This window comes from Staurois parvus, unplaced genomic scaffold, assembly GCF_062004578.1.
Source record: "Staurois parvus isolate SC_StPar_1 unplaced genomic scaffold, SC_StPar_1.0 ptg001328l, whole genome shotgun sequence".
NCBI classification, from domain to species: domain Eukaryota; kingdom Metazoa; phylum Chordata; class Amphibia; order Anura; family Ranidae; genus Staurois; species Staurois parvus.
The window spans coordinates 766506-789725 of NW_028319124.1; positions in this window are offsets into that span (position 1 = coordinate 766506).

Sequence of the window (23220 nt, forward strand, 5' to 3'; positions counted from 1 at the left end):
CGGGTCTCTGCCTTCTCATTGGTTGAGACAGCAAGCAGGAGCCATTGACTCCTGCTGTTGTCAATCACAGTCAACCAATGAGGAGAGAGAGAGGGTGGGGTCAAGTCCACACACAGAGAAGCGGGTGCCCCCGTAGCAAGCTGCTTGCTGTGGGGGCACCCGAAAGGAGAGAGAGGCCAGGAGAGCCTGTGGGGGACCCAGGAAAAGGAGGATGCAGGCTTCTCTGTGCAAAACCACTACACACAGCAGGTAACTATAGCATGTTTGTTATTTTCCACAAAAAAAATATTAACCTTTAGAATCACTTTAAGTCAAAGGGGAAGATGAACTCAGTATTGTATCCAAGTTTTTAAGGGTGCAAAGGGCTTTAAATGGTTACAAAATCTCCTTTCAACTCCTTGGACCTGTTCACATGCCAAAAATGTGCCCTCATTAGTTTTCTTCTGTAGCACTACCCCCTTAGGAGTCGCTGAGTTTTGAGTCCTCCTAAAGGTTTGCACAAGACTACAAGCATTTTCTTAAACACTTTGCACACTGGAGTCAGTAAACAGTCATTGAGCTTGGTTTTGTTTTATTAAGGGTTAGCAACTTGGCTGGGGTCTAGGGGTATATGAGATGCCCAAAGAAACTGTAAACTTTAGGACAACTTAGAGCAACTCTGTACACAAATGTGGACAAAAATAGCCTCTCCTTGAAGACCACCCAAAGCTCTTAGGTGTACATCCTCAGTGGAGAAGTCCTGCAGTCGGGTGTGGGAGGAGGAGACCAGGGAGCTAGAAAGTAGGAGGTCTTCTGAGGAGCGAAGAGTACGGGTTGGGTGGTATTTGGGTATCAGGTCGGTGAGGTAGTTTGGGGAAGCGTTATGAATGGCTTTGTATGTCCATGTTAGTAGTTTGAATTTTATGCGTTGGGCAATCGGAAGTCAGTGGAGGGAATGGCAGAGGGGGTGGCAGAAGTGGCGCGGTTGGTAAGGTGGATGAGTCTGGCCGCTGAGTTCAGGATGGACTGAAGCGGGGATAGCCTGTGTTGGGGTAGGTCGGGGAGAAGAGAGTTGCAGTAGTCCAGGCGTGAGATAATAAGGGAGTGAATGAGTTGTTTAGTAGTGTCTGGGGTTAGGAACGTACGTTTCTTGGAGATGTTGCGGAGGTGGAGCCTGCATGAAGTTGCCAGCGATTGGACATGAGGTTGGAAGGATAGGTTTGAGTCCAGGGTGACACCTAGGACTTTGGCTTGTGGGGTGGGATTGATGGTGGCGTTGTTGGTCGTGATGGAGAGGAAGGTTCAATTCAAGGAAATGGAGCGACATCCAGTCTGATATGTCGTTCAGGAGGTGGGTGATACGGGTGGAAACTGCAGGGGTGAGGTGAGGGGTGGAGAGGTAAATTTGCATGTTGTCGGCGTAGAGGTGATAGTTGAAGCTGTAGGAGTGTATCAGTTTGCCGAGGGAGGAGGTGTAGATGGAGAAAAGAAGGGTCCCGAGGACAGAGCCTTGGGAGACCCCGACAGAGGGGGAGAGAGGGGGGGGTGGTAGCGTTATAGATAACGCTGAAGGAGCGTTGGGATAGATAGGAGGAAAGCCAGGCGAGAGCAGAGTCTCTGATGCCAAGGGAGTGTAGTTTATTAAGGAGGAGGGGGTGGTCAACTGTGTCGAAGGCCGCGGAGGGGTCGAAGAGTAGGAGGGCTGAGTAGTGGCCATTAGCTTTGGCGGTTAGCAGGTCATTAGTGATTTTGAGTAGGGCGGTTTTCGGTGGAGTGTAAGGGACGGAAGCCAGACTGTAGTGGATCAAGGAGGTTATTGTCAGTGAGGTGGGAGCTTAGGCGGTTGTAGATTAAGCGCTTAAGGAGCTTGGATGTGAATAGCAGCAGGGAGATGGGTCTAAGGTTATTCAGGTCGGTGGGGTACAGTGAGGGTTTTTTGAATATGGAGGTGATGTGCGCATGCTTTAGGGGGGAGGGGAATGCGCCAGTAGAGAGGGAGAGCTTGAAGATGTGGGTGAGGGAGAGTAGGATGGAGGAGGAGGGTGACCGGAGGAGTTGTGTGGTGAGGCGGGCTTCTGAGAAGACCTTAGTGACCTCCTCAGTGGTAGCAGGGCTGAAGGAGCGGAGTGTTGGGGAGGTTATAGTGTGCGGGATGTTAGGTGTGGTGGGGGGCAGGGCGGTTGTGAGGTCAGAGGAGGGGAGAGTTGATGGAGTAATGGTGGGAGGGAGGCTAGGTGGGGAGGTAAATTGAGTATTGGCAATGTCCTTACGGATTGCGTCAAACTTGTTTTGTAAGTGATTGGCAATCTCGTGGGCGGTGAGTGAGGTACTGGGTGGAGGTGGGGGGAGGGGGAGAGTAAGGAGTTGAAAGTGGAGAAGAGCCGGCGAGGACAGGTGGAGAGGGTGTTAATGAGGGTTACGAAGCAGGCTTGCTTGGCAGCGTGGAGGGAGGAGGTGTAGGTGAGGAAGGCGGATTTGTAGAGGGAGAACGCTCGAGGGGATCTGGTTTTGCGCCATAATCGGTCCAGCGCGTAACTGTGTCGTTTCAGATTTTTAGTGTGGTCGTTCTGCCAGGGTTGAAGCGGTCGGGGTGGTTAGGGGTGCTAAGGAGTCTAGGGCAGCTGACAGTGAGTCGTTGTACGCAGTAGTGGCCAGGTCAGGGCATGTCAGTGGAAGGATACTGTCGTAAAGACGGTCAGCTGCAGAGTGGAGAGGGGCCGGGTTCAGGTTGCGAAGGTTACGGCTGGTGATGGCTTGACATTTTGGAGGGGGGAGTTAGAGGATGGGGAGACAGAGAACGTAATGAGGTTGTGGTCAGAGAGAGGGAAGGGGGTGTTAGTGAAATTGTGGAGGGTGCAGAGATGAGAGAAAACAAGGTCCAGGGTGTTCCCGTCGGAGTGGGTGGAGGACTGTGTGCACTGTGTGAGTGCAAAAGAAGAGGTTAAGTGGAGGAGTTGGGAAGCAGCCGGGTTGTTGACGTTGATGGGGATATTGAACTCGCCAAGGATGATGGTGGGTAGCTCAGAGGAGAGGAAGAAGGGTAGCCAGGTGGAAAAGTCATCGAGGAAGTAGGATACGGGTCCAGGAGGCTGATAGATCACTGCAATCCTCAGAGGGGTGGGAGAGAAAAGCCGGATGCAGTGGGCCTCGAAGAAGGAGAAGGATAGAGAGGGGGGGTTTGGGAGGACCTGAAGATACTCAGTGGTGACAGGAGCATGCCGACCACACCACCTCTACGACCGCTCGGTCTGGGTGAGTGGGTCCAGATGAGGCTCCATAGGAGAGTGCCGCAGGGGAGGTGGAGTCAGTGGCTTGGATCCAGATCTGAGCCTCCTCCCCTCCTCCATCAAACTCTCAGGTTTCTGGAGAGATGGGAGGGCTCCAGAAGCTCTGACCTTCAGAACTTCCCTAGCCTGTCCATAGGTGAACTCCTGCCCACTCACAGGCTGACTCACCCGAGGCTGCTACTTATCCTCTGCCTAAAAAAAAAAAAAAAAAAAAAAACAGCCTATCTGGCTAGCTTGGAGGGCATTACAATTCTTTTACCTTTGTTCACACAAAAAGCAAACAGTGAAAAAAAAAAGATTTAAAAAATTAAAATGATGGTAATAATGAAAAAAACAGAAATACAAAGAACACTTTAAGAAAAAAGCTAGACTACCCTAAATACACCCTGAACAATCATCTAAATTAAAAATAAAGGTAGATTGTGTGGCCTTTTCTTCAAGCAAATTTTGTGCAATGAATGATCAATTTTGCCAAATCACTCCATTTATCCCTAATCACCACACATTTTTTTTCCATTATCAGCAGAAATATAGTCAATAAGCTTGTTTATACGCTGTTGCAATATTAAAAAACAGATAAAGCCTAGCAGAAAATCAAAGTCAGACACACAGTATATTAAAATGTTCTGTGTAAAAGGGGATCCTAGCAGGGAGGTGTTGCTTTAAGCTGGAAAGGTTGTTTGTCTTGTATGAAAGAAGGATAATTTTGAAAAAAATGTACAAAAATAAATTTTCCTTTAATCTGTGCCAATTATGGGCATCTTCAGGTATTTACTTAAAGCGGAGCTCTAGTCAAAGCTAAAAAAAAAAACTGTAGCTGCTGACTTTTAAAAAAGAGCCACTCACCTGTCCCACGATCCTGTGGTATACTCACCGCAGCTGGTTTCACTGGCTGTCCATGATCCCTGATGATGACATCTTAAGTTTGGGCACCCAGCTGTGACAGCTTGAGGCTTCACAGCCAGGTGCCCACTGTGCATGCGCGAATAGTGCTGAGCCTTGTGAATGGACCTGTGACGTGTCCTAGAAGACTACAGGGAAGGGGGAGGACAATTTCCACTTCCGATCACCTAGACGATCCCAGCGGAAGTGGATGCGGGTACCTGTCAAATTCGGGTACCCGTTCCCCCCCACTCATCAAAGGTGCCAATTCCTCACGGGGAGCGGGGGAGTAGTACTTAAAGCAGAACTTCCCCTTTTTGGTGGAGCCCTTGCTGTTATGATATTCAACAAGATCACTAGACAACTACTGAAAGGAGACCATATAGATGGAATATTTATTTAGCAATGTGGAATGGGAAAGTCCTCTGTAAAAGGAAGAGCTGGAAATAGGATAAAATAACAGGAGACTGCTCTGGGATTCATTTTAGGGACTTAAACTGGTCATAGGTTGTTCAAACCTCGGCCGGTTCAGCAGGGACTGGCTGAGATTTGAACAGCTGATTGTACCTAAGTTGACAGATTGATCACATAGGCTAGGTACAACCAGCCTATCACATTTTTCATGTGATTGTTGCCAGGAGCTAGAGCCTCTAGCAATAATCACTGTGTTCTCTCGGCTGATGTGTCTCCCTCCACTCCCCTCTGACTCTGTTGTGGGAGGTATTCCTGTCAAGAGTCTGTGGTAGCGAGCCAACATTGCCAACTCAGGGTTCCCCAAGGAACAGAGTCTAAAGCTGGCCATTAACGTATAGATTTTTGTTCAAGAATTTTCATTTAAAGAGTATTCCTTTGATTTTTCTAATTTTTAGTGGAGTCAAATCAATGTTTGTTTTCGACCGCAGTGGTGGGAAAATTCGAAGGGGCAGGAAGGAAACTTTTTCCGATCAAATGAATTTTCGGCCAGTACATGTGGTAATCATTCAGAAATTACATTCATTTTAAACTCGAATGTTAAAAGCAAAAGAGAATTTTCCAACGACAGTCGTCCATTCACTGAATGTTCAAAGAATTTTCGTATGACTTTTTGCATGAAAATTCTCGTCCAAAAATCTACATGTGTATGGCCAGCTTAAGCCCCAGCCTGCTTCTTCACCAGGGCCCCTGATGATGGGAAGAGACATGCAGCAAGCTGGAACCAGGTTGCAGTTGTGTTGATAGGGAAATCGAGCAATTTTCTTAGCTGCAACTCATGGTTGCAGGAAAGAAAATCTAACTGCCTATGGCTAGCTTTATTTGTCTATTTCTGAATGAATAATACACTGGAAAAAACAGTTAAATGTAGGTTCCCTGGACAGAGGTTTATCACCTCTAATTTCTACTTACTGAATACTGCACAACCTACAAAAGTTTACCCACTGGGATTACCTCCCACTTCCCACTTCTCTTCTGTGCCTTCTCTTCTTATTTTCTGTTCTTTCTTTTTATTTCCTTCACATCTTTCATTTTATTCTCTAGAGGATGGGTATTCTTTCCATGTTCATGAGATTTGAAACATGACATAATAAACCACTTATAAGACATTTAAGTGAATTAATTGATTTTATTTCCATTTTTCTGCATTTTTCTCCCTGCTCCGCACAAATATAGTCATGGTGATGTTGATTAACTAACATTGGAGAGTGCAAAATCTGGCGCAGCTGTGCATGGGAGCCAATCAGCTTCTAACCTCAGCTTGTTCAGTTAAGCTTTGACAAAAAAAACTGAAAGCTGATTGGTTTCTGCTTTGGAAGAGAATTGATTTCTGCATCTCTCCATTTGGTGGCTATGATCTTTGAAAGATTTTATACTATCACTGTATCTGGTAGCTGTTCATTCATCATGATGAAAGTGAAAAGTGGATGCAAGAACATATTATCTGCAGTGCACATACAGCGGGCTTCAGGACCAGGGCCATTGCTCTTTCTTTTTGCTTTCAGAGTGTACTGAAGGTAAATAATTTCCCAGCAAGTTCCCACATTTGTTTTACATATTTGAGAGGGAACATGCACTATCAATATGAGCTGTTGCCTACAATCATTGCCTCAAGGCATTCTTGCCCTTGACTTACCCAGGGAAACACATATTATAAGTCAGTTTATTGGATAGTGAAAGATTGTGATAGTCAACTATATAGCCTCTGTCCCTAAGGATCAGGGAACCCACCAAACACATTGTGACCTGAAGTCATCTGATGTGACTACAACAAACGATGTATATATTCTCAGAATAGGATAGGAAAGCTAATATTTTACTGTGAAAAAAATGTTTTTCAATGTTAATACATTGTAGCCTTGTAAATAGGCCATGTGTGACACTACTGCGTTGTACTTTTAATACTTTTTGAATACATTTGTATGATTTTAATATTGGTGTATATTATTGTAAGTATATTGTTAGGCACCTTTAAAGACCTATTTCTAGTGTATTGTTCTGTTTAAAGTTGCACGGATGTTGGTGCCTTTCTGTGTGGTTCCTGCAGTATATATTTATATGAGTCTACATGCATTGCCCTAAGTCAGAATACAAAAAAGTGACAGTCTATACAGGTCACCTAAGCTCTGTCCCAGACCACACCCAGGTAAACCTTTGCTAAGAGCAACATACTAAATTACAAAAAAACAGGGAATTTCGTCACATATGCACAGTGCTTGCAAACTAGCCTATTTAAGTGATTGTAAAGTCTTAATTACTTTTTAAAATAGCAAAGAGGTTCATACTTACCTGCTCTATGCAATGGAATTGCACAGAGTGGCCCCGAACCTCCTCTTCTCAGGTCCCCCACCGGCGCTCCTGGCTCCTCCTCTTCTTGGTGTGCCACCATAGGAAGATGCTTCCTACCATGGCACACCTGCTCGCTTGATCCCGAGCCACGCTGCCTGTGTCCACTGACACAGACAGTGAGGCTTAGCCGCACCCTCCACTCCCTCATCACATGATTTGAATGGCAGAACCAATTGCTTCCACTGCTCTCATCAAAGCCTGTGAGAGTGGGGAGGAGAGGAGAGAGCTCCTGCTCTTGTGCATAGCGCTGGATCGAGAAAAGTAAGCTAAGCAGCCCACTTAGTTATAAATCTTGTCCCAATCAAACTCTTATCTTATACTGGCCATCAGAGTGATTATTAATTATCTTAGGTTGTTTATATACAGTATCACCAAGAATTTATTAAGCACTTTACATATTATATATTCACATTAGTCTCTGTCTGCTTACAATCTAAGGTTCCTATCTCACAGGGCACACATACTAGGGTCAATTTAGATAGAACCCAGTTAACCTGCCAACATGTCTTTGAAGTTTGGGGGGAAACCCATGCAAGCATAGGGAAAACTTGCAAACTTCAAGCAGATAGTATCTAGCCACTAAGCCACCGTATTTCCTATTATTATCACAATAATCCTAAAATAAGCTCATCTTTCCTCGTTCCCATTGCCAAACGACAGTGCTAATGTTTTCCAGCAACTCAATTCCAGAACCAATGCTTGAGGGTGTCCCTGTATATATATATATATATATATATATATATATTTATAAATTATGTTTTTATTTATTTATTTTCCCTCCATTACTTTCTGTTGGTCTAATGGTGCTGCTAATTTAGTGCTGTACCGGGGAAAAAAGAATGTTTATCTCTTCCCAATTAGTTTCTCTTTCTGATCTGTGATGTTGCTGAGAATACTGTTGTGGTGCTGCAACCCAAGAAAAATAAAAATGTAATTGTTAGTGTTACAATAATGAACAATTTATGAACACCCAAAAAAAGAAACTCATACTGAGCAGAGTGCCACCTTTATTTCTTCAAAATTGTGCAAGTCTGAGACAAAACATTTAGATTTCAATCCAGTGTTTGTTCTCCAGCAAGGGACAGCAACTTTTAAAAGACACAGACAAAACGGAACACCCCACGCTACAACACAACCAGCTTAAGCAGATCAAGTTGACTAAACAGTACTAGAAAGGTCTGCAAATACTCAAAAGACTTCTAATTATGCCCCGTTGTAAATAGTACTTAGCAGAAATCTGGCTAGCCAGAGCACTAATAGCAGTCATTAGGCCACAGACTCATAAGTGGCTGTCATAAATTAATTAGAAGCATATACATATTTGGAGTCAAGAACTTCTTGACCTAAAACTACTCTCTCAAACTCCCAGCCCTCAATCTTTACACATAATCCATAATCCTGGTTATGATAAAATTTACATTCATAGCAAGCCTTTACACAAATGTAAAATATTGATGCATTTGGAAAATCTGGCCTTGAGGGAGTGTCTGCTGAAAAAAGCACCTCAATGTCTGTAAACACCCACTGGAGGGTCAACAAAAATATGTTGATATCTCATCTCCATTGAAACTGCATGAATGTTGAGAGTCATTCATGAAAGTCACTGATTCTGATACATCAAATCAGACTCAGAATTGCACTGTGCACTGGAACCAAAGCCAGGTAAATTTCATTAAGCACTTCTTTTTTTTTTTTTGTTGCATTCTTTATTTATAAACTTTTCAATATATAATAGAATATACAGTATAGAAATGAGATATTGAAGAGAAAGATTGCAGAGCACAAAGATCATTGAGATCAGGTATTGTTTCATGGAAATATAATCAGTCTCCATCAACACCGGTATCTACATTAATGAAAAATTAGACTGATGCTAGTGAAAATAAACAAGAGGTATTGCATTCAAGGAGTCATAAGAGAGCGTTATGAAGAGCGAATGCCTAATATACATGAGCTAGCAGTGCAATTTAGAGATGATATCACATTGCAAGCAATAATCACCAAGACTTAGATATTGTTGGTAAACCAAATGGGATTATTATAAAAATATATAAAAGCAGTCCATGCGGTGAGAGGTAGAAGTGATTCCAGCAGTGCTTAGATTAAGGTGCCCATTTGGAGGATAAAGAACAATATTAAAAGATTTGAGAAGCGGGAAAAAGAAAGAAGGAATGGGGGGGGCATTAAGCAAAATGAAATGAAAGAGAAAAAGTATACCAGGTGGAGGAGCCACAAAAACTACCAGATCCAGGGATAAAAGGCATACGAGCAGTAATTAATTGAGGATCCAGGAGGATCAAGCTCAGCCTGATAGTCATTTGAATACTTCTGAGAATGAATGATCACTCCAGTAGTATCACGTTTTGTGGCATTGCTCTTACCTATGCTTCAATGAACTTGTTAGCTCATCCATACTTCTGATGTCCTTGCGGGGTGGTAGATATCCAGATCACTGGAATGCAGGAACAAGCAGCATTAATCAGGGAGCAAACTACTGACTTTTTATATGTCTTTAGGGAAATTTAATTGCAATGTAGAAGAAAATAGAGTGAGTCTGGGAATATCTGATCAGTATGTTTTTGAATGATATCATACATCTGCTTTCAGAAGTATAGTGTTTCTAACTTTTAATTTTCTTTATTTTATTGTTGCTATTGTCTGTTATTTTTAATATAGTTACTTTAAATGTTTTATTGCACCATTTGTATTCCTTTCTTTTCATGAATTCATATTTTAATATAGTTAAGCTAGATCTCTAAATGCTGTGCTCAGAAATGAAAGAATCCTTGCCTCTCTGAAGACAACTACTATTTTTTTTTAACTCTGCTATACTCCTGTCTGGCATTGCAGCAAGTGTCACAGACATTTCTTGAAGGTCAGAACTTCTACAGCAGATGTTGTGAACACTTCTTGTTTTCTTTAAAGCAGGTAGTGGAAGCTACAGTAAAACGTGTGTAAAAGGTTACAAGGGAATCAACCGACCCAAGTGATGATTATTTTCAATCTACTGATGCTTATATTTTTGTACTGCAAGCTGGAAAATCTCTGCACAGAGTGAGGCTGAAAGTGCAATCATCACATGATGGCAGCAGAGAAATTTGAGACTTCTGCCATCACATGTTGGTGGTTGCAGTGGGATTCCAGACTGCCACTGTCATAGTTAATATCCTAGTTTATGATGCCGTTGGTGCTACTGCAATCTGCTGATAATTTAGTTAAGTATTGTATTTCCGTTTTATTTTATTGTCAGATTCCCTGTTCTCTTGGTGTTGTTATACAATTCTCAGATTGCTGCTCCAAAGAAACTAGTAACAACTTGTTTGTTTATTAAGTCTATTGTCTCCTGTGCTCAAACTCCAGACAAAACAAAAAAAAAAGCAAAAAAAAAATTAATCTCACAATGCCCCTAAAAAGACATGTTTCCCATACAATATTGTCACCTTTCTGTATAAGTGCTCAGGTAAAAAAACAGATATCTGTGTGGGAACCCAACAGGGAGTGTTTATCCTCTGCATATCCAAAATAAAAATAACCCTAAAAAAACCCATCGGGGAAATTTGTGCTGCAAATCGGATTCCAGGGACAAATCAGAAATCCTCAGCTAAGTGGATTTTTAGAAGTTCACTAATCTTCTGATGCTGCTGGGCTGCTGATGTACCCTAGAAATAAATTATAGCTGAATTCTATTTTTGCCTTCTGTTTCCAGTTTCTCAGACCATGACACTACTACCGATGCTGCACTCCAGGCAAATCCTTATATTTATGAAACAGATATAAGTTTTGTCTTCTTTATTATTGGCATCTCTGCCTACTTCATAATGTTGATGTCGCTGCTAATGCAACTTGGGAAAAAAAAATTACATATTTTTGTTTTGTGTTCTTCCTTACATCAATTGTAAACCCCTTTCATGGGATTTTAAAGGCAACCATAAGTAAACAAGCTATGTGTATGTAAAAAAACATTCTTTTATTATCCATATCATTATGAAAAAAGAGTTAATAAACATTAAAAAAGGGTTTTTGTATAGATTATTTTACATATCCATATTTTCCACAAGAATATTGTTTTTTTGTGTGCATCCTTGTTACAAGGTTAATTTTCAAAACAGTACAGTTATTAACAATCTCTACAAAGTGGTATCCCCAGCTGACACATGTGCAAAACACGTCCACACCTTAAACAACCCATTGGTTCTTGATTGTTAGTTTGTTAGCTTGGGGTATCCAACGCGTTTCAAAGCTCTTTTCATTAGCTTCCTCAGGGAAATGGTACCACTCTGCAATTCAAGGTTCTTATCACAATCAACTACATCCACACTCCAACAAATAATATTTAAAGGAAAAAAATAGAATATTCTAAAATATATATTACAATACAAAAGAGAATTTTTCCTTATGTATATCATAATCTGATGGGTATGGAAGCCATCTCCTATAGCCAAGGTGTGACAAATGGTTACCGCCATCACCCCTCTGGATTCACACAAGGACCTCTTATACCTCACGGCCCACTGTCATAAGGAAAGAGGATAATACTAATACATCTGACTTTAAATAAAGTGTTTCTATATCTCTTAGGTGTTGGACTGGTTGAATAATTTGGGACTTCACCTATAATTTTGGCAAAATAAATCCTCCTAATCTATATTCTTGCTCTTAAAATTGGGAAAGAAAAACATCTCCTATATTTTTGCCAAAAATTCACTGGCAAAGAACCAATCCAAAACTACATTGTCTTCAACCAAAGAGACTACATTTTCAAGTATCAATTCATATTACAAAACAATCCCCCTCTATTTGGTCAGATTTGTGCAAAAATTCACATAAAAATAATTGGACTTACAATTAGCCATCCATAGTATTGCTTTAAAAACCTCCAGGGCACTTGCATCAGCTATCTCCACCTTAGATTTATGTCCACAGAGCGAATTCTTAAAAACGTCTTTAGATAGGGCAAGCTCAGTGGGGGAGGGGCAATTATCCTCCTATGAAAATCAGCTGCAAGTTCTCACATGTAGGTGTCTCATAGGAGAGCAAAATGGCACCCAGTCAGGTCCTCTGGCGTTCATCTCCTACTGCGTATGCGTGGTCAATGACTTGTCATGCAGTAATCTCACATCCAGCGTCATGACACGATACTCACTCGCGTCAAGTCCAGTTCCACCACAGGGGTTTCTGGAAAGTCAGGAGTGGCATCAAGAGATGTGCCATTGGCACAGCGAACCGTCAACCCACTGTATATACAGCAGGTCCAAAGGAGGACATGCTCAAGAGCTGCCTAACCCTCCAAGGCACGGGGATTGCCTCCCCTCATTAAGAGGGGAGGCCTACTGTGCCGGGTGTGTGGGGTTGCATCGGTGTCACCACCACAATTCGTTCTCAAATTTGGAAAGGCATCCACGTCAAAATAGAAAAGAACACAACGCCATGAAATAAGAAAAATAAACAGAATACAAAATTACACTAAACATTAAACCCAACCATTAAATTACTTCTATCAATTATCAGGTCATTTACTCAGAGGGGATTATTACCACCAAGAAGAAAAGGAGAAAAAGAAAATTAAATCAATTGAGAAAATATACCAGTCATGAATTGTGGTAGACACATAGACTGAATTAAATAATGCCTCTAGGAGTAGTCATTATTCAATCTGCTTTACCTGAACTGAAACCTTCTAAAAAGGGTCTAAAGCTTTGTGATTCATTTAAACCTGGTGAGATTGTGCCATTTAAGTGCCTGATCCAGCACATTATTCCAATCCCCACCTATACAAAACTGAAAAAAATACTTTTGGCATTTTATATTTGTGGATTTTGGCCACGTCTGAGATACACTACCCCTTTAGTTAGTTGGAAAAAAATTTTCAAATTAATTTTTCACCATTTGGAAGAATCATTTGTTTACAGATACTGACAAAAGGACAATATGCACAATCACTGCAGGAAAAAGTGCCCACCTGTTTACAGGTATCTACTCTTTATTTTTCCTTCATACTCACTGTGCACCAAAAATTGCTTCATTGACCTTGTTTTTTTGCATGTAATGGCAGGAGTTGGACTCACTAATTTGCCCAGTGAGGGGTCTTCAGACAGAATAGGCCAGTACCTCTCCAGGATTTTCCTAATTTTTTTATGTTCATTAGAGTATTTCATTATTACTTTCATTCCTTTTGCAGAATCCTTCGTAATTTTTTATTTAAATAAAAAATCCTGTTTGTTTAGATTTTTAATCTTTTTCAAGGAGGATTTTGTATACCCTCTTTCTAATAATCTTCCATTTGGAAGTCTTCATAGCTCGTACAATTATGTTTAATTCTTAGAAATTGACTGAATGGTATAGATCATTTTAACGATTCAGGATGGAACTGTCAGCATGGAAGATTGTATTGCTGGCAGTTTCCTTTCTACACAAAGTACTGCTCAACCGTCCTTTGTCCTTTCATTATAGTTACATCCAAAAAATTAATTTTATGACGATGGCATGTCATGGTAAAGAGGTTTTCCTTCGTCCTATTCATCACATCCAAACATTGTTTTAACAAATTTTCCGGTCCGTCCCAAAAAAAAGTATATCATGGATGTATCCCTGCCATCTCACAATGTGGCGTGTGTAAATCGAGAAAGCCTCGTCCAGCAACAAATTCTGCTCCCACACCCCCAGGTACAGGTAGGTGTAGGAAGGGGCACAACAAGTTCCCATCACTACATCCTGTACCTAAAGGTAGTGGGAGCCATGAAATAGAAAAACATTATGATGTAAAATAAAGTCCAACATCAACAAAATAAATTAATTGAATTTCCATTCCTGGGTACTACGCTGTTGTAAAATGTGTTGTACAGCCTCAATTCCCTTTATGTGTGGAATGCTATTATTTAGTGATTCCACATCCACCATCACTAAAAATGCCCTTTCGTGAATGTCTAATTTCTCAATAATTTGTAATAGATGTATTGTATCTTTAATGTACGCAGCCAAACTAATTACATTAGGTCTCAGATGTGCATCAATTACTTGGCTTATTCCCTCGGAGATGGACCCATTCCCAGAGATCATGGACCTCCCCGGGGGATCAGTCAAGTCTTTATGAACCTTTGGAAGTGCATAGAATGTAGGCACCTTTGGGTGCCTTGTTCAAATAAATTTCCACAATTCCTCTGAGAAAATGCCACTTCTAAATGCCCCATCCACTAAATCATAAAATTCCAGATGAAAGCTATTAAAAAGGGCTGCAGAGATTTTCTGATAACATTTCCTATTATTTAAAATTTTCAAACACATTTTTTTGTACATTGAATTGTCCATCAAGACTATGTTTCTTCCTTTGTTGAAGGGTTTAATCGTTATTGTGGTGTTTTGGCTTAAGTATTTTAAGGCTAATTTTTCTGCAGTGTCTTAATTTTCAAAATTCAATAACTCAATTCCCCTTATAGCATGCGTCACAAATAAGGCTATATTTAAATTTTGATTCAAAGATGGAAATTTGGATGCCTTCTTGCCAAACTGTGTTCTAGCATCCCTTTTCTTGTTCATTTTCAATATTATCCTCCAATAGGGCCTCTATATCTATGATATCTATTAGATCGTCTGATTCATTTTCCTGTAATAACAGATTCAAATCCCTAATCACTTTGAAATCAGCCGTCGAGCATTGTACATCTTCCTGTTCATGTTTGGCATAGAAGCTTTTTAGCAGCAATTTTCTAGCAAATAAATTAATATATTTTATTGTTTCAAATGTATCTGTTTTCTCAGTGGGGCAAAAAGATTGCCCCCAATGATAACATTTGTTTCTCCTCTACAGATAGCTCATAGGATGACTGATTGATGATTGATTGTGTTCTTCCATTGTCTTCTTCCTTCATTCCTTTTTTCTCCATATCATTTACCTTAACCTCATTAATTTTTATAATCTCAATCATACTCCAAAAAAAAGAAAAAAAAAACACTTGTCCATTATGACCAGTACAAAACAAAGCCCTGTACACTAAAAGAAAAATGGCAAAAATAATTAGCTAGCAAAGACCATACAAAAGACACATTTTCCTTACAATGCTGTTACCTGGACATTTTTCTATACATTTGTTCAGTTCATAGAAATATTTTTCAATTAAGAAAAAATTTAGTTTTATAAACTTTTTTAGGGAAAAAATGCAATACATTAGCTTTTACAATAGTGGATAGGTGCTAGATTATTTTGGGTTGTTCTGTGTCTCATTGGTTGCAAGTTTGGCTGTTTCCCTCTGCCTTCTGGAGGGTTCTGGAAAGTAGTGGACTGGGAGGGTCAGATCAGAAATGTATGCAGTCCCAGTCAATTCTTGGGAAAGGTGGGGCAGATGGTGGCTGGGAGGCAGCATAAATAGCTTGGGTCTTAAAGCAGAGGAGTTATTGTCCAGGACAAAGAGATCCCAGCCTGAAGGTCTGCTGCCCCTATGGGCAGTCCAGCTATGTTCTTCTACTCATCAAGGTCCCAGCTGGTAGCTGGGGAGGTTTCTGTTCTACTGACTTCTTCTGTAGCTGACTAAGGGACCTCTTTTGGGGATCTGGTCTGGAAAATTCACAGGAGAGGTATTTGGAAGATATTGGAGGGAGGCATCCAACCATCCAAGGGCATTTGTGAGTACAGACCCTTGTGTGAGATCCCAGTGACTGTGTTCTGCTGCAATCCCTCTTGCATCAGAGTCAGCTTGTACTGATAGGTAGACTTTATTCATGGTGTCCCTGTGTAGATCAGCCCATTATTTGCTGCTGTAAGAACTATTCTCAGAATCTTTAGGAGGAAGATAGATGTCCTCAAGTTTCTATTTGACATTGCCAGAGTATCCCACAGTTACCCTGCACCCATCCAAGTTCATGTTTTTCAATAAAGCATCAAAAGGAATTCCCTTAGGGCCAATTCACACTCTATGCGATGACAGATGTTTTACTGCATAGTAAAATGTCTGTCACTGCAGGGACACACAGGAAACAGTTGTTTCCTATGTACAGTGGGGATCGAAAGTTTGGGCACCCCAGCTAAAAATTTGTATTAATGTGCATAAAGAAGCCAAGGAAAGATGGAAAAATCTCCAAAAGGCATAAAATTACAGATTAGACATTCTTATAATATGTCAACAAAAGTTAGATTTTATTTCCATCATTTACACTTTCAAAATAACAGAAAACAAAAAAATGGCGTCTGCAAAAGTTTGGGCACCCTGCAGAGTTAATATCTTGTACTGCCAACCTTTGGCAAGTATCACAGCTTGTAAACGCTTTTTGTAGCCAGCCAAGAGTCTTTCAATTCTTGTTTGAGGTATCTTTGCCCATTCTTCCTTACAAAGTCTTCCAGTTCTTTGAGATTTCTGGGCTGTCTGTCACGCACTGCTCTTTTAAGGTCTATCCATAGATTTTCAATTATGTTGAGGTCAGGAGATTGTGAAGGCCATGGCAAAACCTTCAGTTTACGCCTCTTGATGTAATATCCCGTGGATTTCGAGGTGTGTTTAGGATCATTATCCATTTGTAGAAGCCATCCTCTCTTTAAGTTCAGCTTTTTCACAGATGGCATCAAGTTACCATCCAAAATTTGCTGAAATTATATTGAATCCATTTTTCCTTCTACTCGTGAGATGTTCCCTGTGCCACTGGCTGCAACACAACCCCAAAGCATGATTGATCCAACCCCATGCTTAACAGTTGGACAGAAGTTCTTTTCATTAAATTCTGTGCCCCTTCTTCTCCAAACGTACCTTTGCTCATTCCGGCCAAAAAGTTCAATTTTAACCTCATCGGTCCACAGAACTTGTTTCCAAAATGCATCAGGCTTGTCTATATGTTCATTTGCAAAGTTCAAACGATGATTTTTGTGGTGAGGACGTAGAAGAGGTTTTCTTCTGATGACTCTTCTATGAAGACCATATTTGTACAAGTATCTCTTTATAGTGGAATAGTGTACCACAACTCCAGTGTCTGCCAGATCTTTCTGGAGGGATCGTGCAGTCAAACGTGGGTTTTGAATTGTTTTTCTCACAATCCTGTGAGCTATTCTGTCTGATGTTTTTCTTGGTCTTCCAGATCTTGCTTTAACTTCCACTGTTCCTGATGACTGCCATTTCTTAATTACATTCCGAACAGAGGATACTGACATCTGAAAACGCTTTGCTATCTTCTTATAGCCTTCTCCAGCTTTGTGAGCGTCAACTATTTTCAGTTTCAGTTTTCTAGACAACTGCTTAGAAGAACCCATGGTGCTGATTGTTGGGGCAAGGTCAGATGAGTCTGGGCATTTAAAACCTTTGAGATTGACATAACCTGGTCTTCCCAGATGATGATTGAGAACAATCCATGACACTGGCAGGTCTCAGCTTTGCAAAGGGGGCAGTGCATGCTATAAATTCTGCAGGGTGCCCAAACTTTTGCAGACGCCATTTTTTGGTTTTCTGTTATTTTGAAAGTGTAAATGATGGCAATAAAATCTAACTTTTGTTGACATATTATAAGAATGTCTAATCTGTAATCTGATGCCTTTTGGAGATTTTTCCATCTTTCCTTGGCTTCTTTGTGCACATTAATACAAATTTTTAGCTGGGGTGCCCAAACTTTTGATCCCCACTGTATATCATTCACACTGCAGTGTAGCCTAGTGCTACGCTGCAGCGTGCTATGGTAAAATGCAGATGTTCTGCATTTTAGCGCAGCACAGCAGTCCGAATTACACTGCAATGTCGAGCAGCGTAGCTTTTACATTTGGGGGAATCAATGGTGGAGAAGGATCTGTGGGTTCTGGTAGATCACAAGCTTAATAATGACATGCAATGCCAAGCTTCTGTTTCTAAAACAAACAAAATCCTCTCTTGTATTAAAAGAGGTATAGACTCCAGAGAGAGAGATATCATTTCCCCCGGTACAAATAATTAGTATGACCTCATCTGGAATATGCAGTTTAGTTTTGGGCACCAATTCACAAAAAGAACATTGGGGAACTGGAGAAAGTACAGAGAAGGGCAACCAAACTGATAAGAGGCATGGAGGAGCTCAGCTATGAGGAAAGATTAGAGGAACAGAATTTATTCTCTCTTGAAAAGAGGAGATTAAGGGGGGATATGATCACCATGTATAATACATAAGGGGGATATGATCAACATGTATAAATACATCAGTGGTACAAATAGTGAACTCGGTGTAGAGCTATTCACCCTGAGGTCATCAGAGGACAAGGGAGCACACTTTACGTCTGGAGGAAAAGAAATGTAATCTACAAATACGGAAAGGTTTCTTCACAGTGAGAGCTGTGAAAATGTGTAATAGACTCCCTCAAGAGTTAGTTCTGGCAAGTTCAGTGGATTGCTTTAAAAAAGGCCTGGATTCTTTCTTAGATACACAGAATATAACTGGATTCTAACATTTATAGGTAAAGTTGATCCAGGGAATATCCGGTTGCCTCTCGGGGGATCAAGAAAGAATTTTTTCCCCTGCAGGAGCAAATTGGATCATGCTTTGCTGTTTTTTTTGCCTTCTGGAACAACTGTGGGTATAGGATTATACCTTTTTTTTAACTATACTGGGAACTCAGTGTGCTCACCTCCAATGATCAGACTTGTTCTTACATGCTCTCCCTGCACAGCTATTCACTAGGAAGAGAAGTGTAGTGCTGTTTCTCCTCCCCAAGCTCTAATGCAGCTGAGAACAGAGGGAATGTGATTAGTTATAAAAAAGGGGAAAATTGTATTTATAAAGTTTTTTATATCTATAAACAAATGGCTTGCTTTTTATTCTCTATTTTAATGGGTTGTTTTACAGGAAAGGGCTTACAATCATTTAAAGTTTGCGGTGAAATTAGTTGTGAATTATGGACAAAGCACTGCAAAGTAAAAATATTTAAAAAAAACTTGATTGTTCCATGAAATGAAAATTTAGATGAGTCTAGGCAATTCCTGCGGCTTTCAGACAATGGCTGCGCAATGTTTGCACCACCATTGACAATCCTGTGGCTCTGCAGGAAACCTTCATCAAGCTGACAACAGATCCCAGTTTGCTGCTGGCTTTTTCATAGTCAATGGCTTTGTTTGTCAAAACCTTCCATTCGTTATATCAGCCTGGTGAAAATGAATGAAAACATTATTATCATATCCCTATTTGACCTTCACTGTGATTAATCAATGGTCTGGGTGTACATTACAGGCCACTGATACACTCTTATATTGATAAAACACCAAAACACAGAGATGGTAATATGAGAATATGATGATAGCTGAATTAAGTAAAACTATAGGCAACCGTTTTTTTTTTTTTAATATAATGGAGGGTTCTAACCCATGCCAGTTTTTTTGCCATCTGTGTCCCATTTGGGGAGATTTCCCTTCCCTGTCTGATAGCCAAAACAGGAAGTGAGAGGAAATCCCTAAAAATTAAGGGAATCCCTTAATCCCCCAGGGCACCAGAACTAGTGTCTCCATTGGAAGGTTTCCCCTCAACCTAAAATTTGGGATTTTTACTTTCGCCTTCACTGATTATAGTAAACAAGAGCAATATGTTGGTTATGTGTTAGAGAAGACACTAGTAGCTTGTGATGAGGCAGAACTTGGTTTACTTGTGTGGCTTAAGTTGCAAACATACAAAACATTTCAGCAAACTGTAACAGCAGACATCTTGGTTATGGAGAGAAAAAAGAAAAGAACCAACAAGTTTTACAGATATGCACAACTGGTAACCTTAGTGTACAGTGCCATCTACTGGTCAAGTGATATTAACACACAATACTGTATATAGTACATGCTGTTGCATCCCCAACACAATAGAGAGGGTGAATCTTCCTAATGGGGCCACAGACAGCAATAAAAACTGACAGGTCTTTCTTTCCATCTCCATTCTATCCAAAGCTAAAAAAAAGTTTTGCCTATAGTTACACTTTAACCGCCTAAACGCTGCCATTCGCGGCCTCGGCTGTCAATCACCTGTTCCCGGCCTGTGATTCCCCACCGACACCTGGCGATCTTCGAGGATTTCCGACGGGGGAGAAACCTTTGTGTAAACAATACAGATCTCTCTCCTGTCAGCTTACAGTGAAACACAGCATACATAGTAAAACACACGCAGCATACAGTTACCCCTTTGATAGCCCCAGATGTTAACCCCTTCCTGCCCAGTGTCATTAGTACAGTGCCAGTCCTTTTTATTAGCACTGATCACTGTATTGGAGTCACTGGGGATGTCAGTGATACCAAGTCAGTTCCCCCCAGTGTCAGAATGCCCGCCGCAGTCCCACTATAAGCTGCTGGCAAAGAATACATTTTGGCCTAATTTTATGCCGAAATTTGATTTTTACATTTTTTTTACTGGACATGTTTAAAAGCAAAAATGTAAAAATATAGTTTTCTTTTCATAATTGTCTGTCATTTTTTGTTTATAATGCAAACAATAAAAACCGCACAGGCGATCAAATACAACCAAAAGAAAGCTCTATTTGTGGGAAAAAAAGGTTGTAAATTTCATTGTGGTGCAATGTTGCATGACCGCGCAATTGTCAGTTAAATTAATGCAGTGCCGTATCGCAAAAAATGGGCTGGTCAGGAAGGGAAGGCAAGTGGTTAATGAATGCTGTTAGTTGTTAAACAAAGCCATACAATAAATTAAAAAAAATAATAAAAGTGCTCCCTTTCTGCCATTTTTTGCATATTGTATGTTTGAGTTGTAATAAACAACAGCAAAAAAAGTATATATTTGATTCATTTTATTTATATTTAAAGTTTTTCAGACAATAGCAAAACAAATGGGGGATTACTTTTAATACTGTATATTGGAGTAGGAAGATCTGAGTCTGCAATCATCCCAAATAGTAAATATGGACAAGATAAAACCCTCTAGATGTGGGGACTTTACAGCAAAATGTCCAAAAGAACCCTCAATTTTCAGTTAGGAGGACTGAGTAGTAGCCTGGGTGTGATAGTTAGTTGAGTCAAATTTCTGAGCAGAGAGGCTCTGCAGGTCAGTTCCCGGATACTTCCCCCTGCTCTAGAATCTTGGAGAAGATTCTAGAAGCAGTGGACAGGGGTGAGGAGGGGCTGGCCTGTACACTTAGAGGACCTTGGCCAATCCCCAAGCAGGAGGTTTGGCATGAGTCCAGGGTAGCCTTCAAATATGAGAGTCTGTTCAACAGCAGGAGAGTTCTGCTAGAAGATGAAGTGAGAGGCTGAAGAGCAGGAGCCTGGGAGGGGGCCCCGTTGGGAAGGGACTCACCTCCACGCAGTAGAACTGGAAAGGAGGAAAGCTCAGGACCTCATCGACCTCCAGAGCTAGGATCACCTGTGCAGCAAGGAAGGAGCAGCCCAGCAGAAGGCCTGAGAGCAGCCACCGACCCATCAGTCTGCAGACAGAAGACTGAGTGAGTAGACCTACACACCCTGGGCCAGTAAAAGGAAAAAGCACTCTAGTGTGAAACTGGATTAGCTTTCCATATAGGACTGTCCTACATTTAAGCTGACAGGCATGGGATCCCTTGCTCAGGAAGTCCTTCAGACAGCTAAATAGAGGAGTATCTAGGGTCCGGGGTGATACACTAGGAGAAGTTGGCTAGCTCTCAAGAAGAGAATTTTGCTGTTTAACCCCTTCACACCTAAGGGTAAAACAAATCTTAATGCCTAAGCACAATTTTGCAACGTTGACATGTGTTAGTAAAACCGTATATATCATCACAACTACTTTGTATATACAGGTGAATTATACCTTGTTTTTTCAGGACAAATTGGGCTTTCATTTGGTGAAAAATGGTAATGGATATCTCTTGATTTCTTTTTATTATCAAAGGAAAAGTGGCCCAAAATAGTAAAAACAAAATAATTTTTCTAATTTAGCTGTGTATTTCTTGCTGCTACCATAACCTACCACCACAGAACAACCCAAATTAAATTTTCCAGCTTTTGACGATCGCAGTGATACTATATATGTTGTTATTTGTTGTTTGTACCCGTAGTACAGCCCAGAAACAATAGTGCACATTTTGTTTTTGTTTTTTTTTTACCTAAAACACACTGACATTGACACTAACTGACAATGATACCAATGAAAAAAAAAACAAAAAAAACCCTGGCCTTTTGTCCTTGACCCAAATACTTACCCTGGCACTGATTTATATCAAACCTTGATGATCTAGGTATTTTGTCTTTTATTTTTTAATATATTTTTTTTCTTCTCTATGCCAGGAGTTAGAGAAATACAATATATCTCTCTCCTCCATTCATAGAGAAAGAAAAGACAAGGGGGATGGGCTATACAGTGACTGATCAGTTTGATAGCCAATCAGAGGCTATCACAGCGATCAGTTGTCCCAGAATCGGGAGTTCCGGGTCCCGATCTTTATGCGGCCCCATGGAAAAAAGCCCAGTTCTGTGAGGCCGCATATTTGTGCAATAGCGGCGCGAAGGGGTTAAAGAAACTTGTGCATGGAAGATTGTCCTCAGTTGCTGTTCCCTTGGGCATCCCATACACTTCTTTACCCCATCCACATTATTCAGACACCAGACACCTTTCCCACCCTTGGAAACCAAAGAATTGTTAATGAGCAACTCACACCTAAGCTAATCTCAACACATACTGCTGTCTCTCTGTATTTCTCTGAAACAGTCTGAAATAGTTATTAATTTACCACTTTTCAGTGCATTCTGGGCATAAACGCGGTATGCAAACGTGGCTAAACAGACTTTTTTTAACCTACGTTTTCCAGCAATCAGTTTCCATCGTTCAGAAGTGTCCCATGTACATTGGGCCTAAATGGTTAGCACTTCTGCCTGGCAGTACTAGGGTCATTGGTTCAAATCCCTGCCACGGCGCCACCTGCCTGGAGTTTGCATGTTCTCACTGTGCCTGTGTGGGTTTCCTCCATGCACTCCGGTTTCCTCCCACGCTCCAAAGACATGCTGGTAGGTTAATTCGATTCTGTCTAAATTGGCCCTAGTATGTGTATGTATTAATGCAAGTTAGGGACTTTAGATTGTATGCCCCTTGATAGTTAGGGACTGATGTGAATGTACAATATATTGTACGCCCCTTGATGGTTAGGGACTGACGTGAATGTACAATATATTGTATTATTATTATTATACAGGATTTATGTAGCGCCAACAGTTTGTTCAGCACTTTACAATATAACAGGAGACAATACAGCAACAATACAGTTCAATACAAGAGGGATTTGGGGGCCCTGCTCCTTGGAGCTTACAATCTAGGAGGGAGGGGTTAGTGATACAAAAGGTAGTATGGGGGACGGACTGGTTGG